This window comes from Malus sylvestris, chromosome 15 (assembly GCF_916048215.2).
Source record: "Malus sylvestris chromosome 15, drMalSylv7.2, whole genome shotgun sequence".
Classification (NCBI taxonomy): Eukaryota; Viridiplantae; Streptophyta; class Magnoliopsida; order Rosales; family Rosaceae; genus Malus; species Malus sylvestris.
The window spans coordinates 37,451,249-37,455,074 of NC_062274.1; positions in this window are offsets into that span (position 1 = coordinate 37,451,249).

Consider the following 3,826-nt stretch of genomic DNA (forward strand, 5'->3'; position numbering starts at 1 on the left):
TCTCCCGGATTCCATCTTGAGGGATATGGAATTTGCCAAAAATGGTGGGTGGTGTTATTCGGTTTAAAGACCCAAATCGTTTGACTTAATCAACAATCAATCTAATTATTTTATTTGTTTATGTATATAGATATGGTTGGAAGCACACTCGCGAAAATACTCGACAAACATTGCCTAGAGGGGCATAATTTCCCATCATGGTATCGTAATGTCAAGATTCTCCTAACCTTGGAGAAGATTGTTTACGTACTAGACAAGGCTCCACCTTACATACCTCTTGGCCCTGACGCCACTGAGGATGAACGTGCTAAGTATGACAAGCACGTTAAGGATGATACACAAGCCAAGTGCTATCTATTGGCTTCCATGAATGAGGAGCTACAGAGACAGCACGAGGGCATGGACAGTGCATCTTCCATAATACTCCATCTTACGGAGTTATATGGTGAAGGGACGCGCAACCGTCGCTTTAGCACTGTCTGTGAACTTGTGAAGACCAAGATGGTCAAGGGGGCTCCAGTGCATCAACATGTACTGAAGATGATAGGATTCATTGAACAATTGGAGAACCTTGGTACTCCACTTGACGGGGAATTGGCCCAGGACTTCATATTGGCTTCTCTTTCTGATTCATTCTCGCAGTTCGTAATGAACTACAACATGAATAAGATGGATAGTACTCTCTCCGAGTTACTAAACATGTTAGTAACTGCCGAGAAGACTATGAAGAAAGAGAATGTTGTAGGGACTGCTGCAGTAGCCTACAACAAGCCATCCTCTTCCAAGGCCAAGCCGCAAGGCAAAGGCAAAGGGAAGGAGAAGAAGTCCCCCACTCCTAAGCCGAAAGGAGGAGTGAGGAAAAAGAAGGCAAAGGAGCCCAAAGGGACTTGCCACCACTGTGGAAAGGAGGGGCATTGAAGGAGGAATTGCAGGTTATACCTTGCAAGTCTTAAGGACAAGCCACAAGGTATGGTTTATGTTCTTATCTTCAATTCTAAATGTTAGATCTTCTAAATATTTATATTTGATATAAAGTGCTAATCACTTGTATAATTGTATATAGGTGGAGAAGCCAAGTAGAAGAAAGACAAGCAAAGAAAATTTGGAGAAGGGTTCGGCCACTATGTTTTTTGCTTACTACTTAGGAAGTTTTGTTAGGCATTTAAAGATTGTCTTTAAACTTTCTTATTTTGTTAAGAACTAATTATATGGCTTCATTTGATGGAAGGCCACTATTAGTGCCTAAATGTATAAAGGCATTTATATTAGTCTCTAAATGTATAGAGCTAATACTTTATGTATTAAACATTATGAATGTTTGAACTATCATATTAATGTAATGTGAAGTATGCCCTTTTAAATACACTATTTCCTTAAAGTAGTGTTATGAATTGAAAATTGTCTTGTTGTATCCTAGATGAGATACAAGAGTTATATCACTTATTATAATGTGATAACCAAACTTTAGATTTATCAATTATGGATAGATCTCACATGTAGGACATAAAAGGATACAATGAATCTTTAGATTTGGTTCCATTTGTCTACTTATGAGTTCTATATGAATTGACAAAAGTCTAGAGAATCCTTTCTTGAAGAAAAGGAAGATCACATTATAATGATATAAGTAATAAGAAAAACGTTTCTTATATGGTTATCACTTCAAACACAATGATCAAGATCACTCTTGATTCAATTAGTAGTTTTGAACAACTAATTGGACATTCTTTAAAAGGTTTTAAAATGTCAATTGTGTTAGTGATTAAACCAAGAAAGAAGTGTCTAAATCTATAAAATGTTTAAAGAATTTATTCACTTAATAACAAGACAGAAACTTAGTGAAGATTGAAACAAATAAGCTTGAAATGTTTCAAAGCTACTACACAATGTCTTCTACCAATATAATCCACTTTTATACATTTTGAATGTATGAAATGATTTCTCATTAAAGTCATGAGAAATAGTGGGAGGTGTGAAAATGGATATAAACTTGAATGTGATTGGTTTATAGTTGTCTAAAGAATAATAGTACTTTGACTATTATTAAGAGTTTGTAATTTTAATTGTTAAAAGGACTCAAGCTCTTTAAACGTTAAAATTCTATGTTGTGTAACATTTAAAGAATAGTCTTTGAATGTTGGTTTCGTCAACCTAGCAAAATTGTTTATATGTTGGGAGTTGTCCATCATTCTCTTTTATGAGAACATGCTAATAACAAAGCATATGGACAAGTTGATGAAACAAAAGGGAATTAGTTTCAAAATGAGTCACAACATATGGTTTAACAACAAGACAATCCAAATACAACATCTCATGTAACTATATTGCTTTATGTAGTTTTGATAAAGAATTATATCAACCACCTAGAAGGAATGGTTGAGTTTCCATATCCTTAGTAGGAGCCATGCTTCACTAAAGACTTAGATAATTCTTATATGACTACATTAAAAGGTCTTAGTATGACTAAAACTTAAAGTATGGTGTACGACACCATATAATTTAAATGAATAGACTTGATAAAGCAAGTCACACATTTCAAAAAGGTTACTTTAGAAGAAATTCTTTTGTGTATGTTCGTTTAAATAACTTGTGTTAGCTAGCATTGATGATAGTCTCAAAATTGTTGAGACATCATCTATAAGCTAATGGATTCTAATGATTGTCAATAAATCCAAGACAAGTTAGTGGGAGCAACATGCATTCAAATCAAGAGAATATAAGTGTTATTTTTTAATGAATGCTAAGTTACAACAAGACCAGTGGGAGTGATGTCATAATTTGAGCAACAAGATGTGAATAAAGGCTATTTGATAGACTTGATGAAACATTGAAGTTACTCGAAAAATGACAAAACATGACACGGTCACTTTTGAAGTATAGACTTGAAATTGGACTTACTGATATAGCAAGGCTATCTCAATAATGTTATATGGGAATTAAATCTCAAATGTTGAAGATTTAAGAAAGCATTTTCCTATGTGATAGGAAATCACTTTCATAACCCTTATAATGAATGTGTCATAAAATCACAAAAGGGACACATGTGTTGACTTGTGAAGTAGATATCCAAAGGTGAAGAAACCACTGAGTTTATCACTTTAAGATATTACTATATCCCAGGATCAGAACCAAAGCAACTGATAGAGTATTATTGCCTTTAAGAAAGAAACATCAGAGTGGGACTCTGGAAGCGTGCATTCACTTAGGTTGTTAACCAAGGTGAAAATAAGCCATTTTAACAAATGGAACTTCATGATGGATGAAGTACTAATCATATGAATGAATTGTTAGTATTGTACTACAATGGTCTCAAGCTTGGAGAAAAATTTGTATAAAGCATACAAACGAAATATATGTAGATATATAAGTTTTAGAAACTGCTTCAAAAGGTGTTTTGAATGAAAGGGGTTCTTTTAGAACCCATGATTGAATCCAAACCATAAGGTCATTAGTAGAGTACTACGACGTAATGGGGCAATAGCTCAAGCCATGGAATCAAGGTCTCATCAAAGTATTCGAACACATTAAAGAGACATCATCAAATGTCTTGGAAACATTTGATAAGTAAATCCCTTTTAAATATAAAAGAGATTAATACATAACCAAGTTAACCTACGAGCATAAACTCTCTCGACAAGATGTATAAGATACACTAGTGATTGACTTTAGTGCAAGTGGGAGATTGTTGGAAATATGCCCTGAAAGTCAATCTTTGGAAGAAATCTTTCAGGACAAATGAATCGATGTATGGATGATTCTTATACATCAAATGGCAAAGATACTAATTAGGACTATCTCAATAAACGATATATGTCCTGAATAGTGA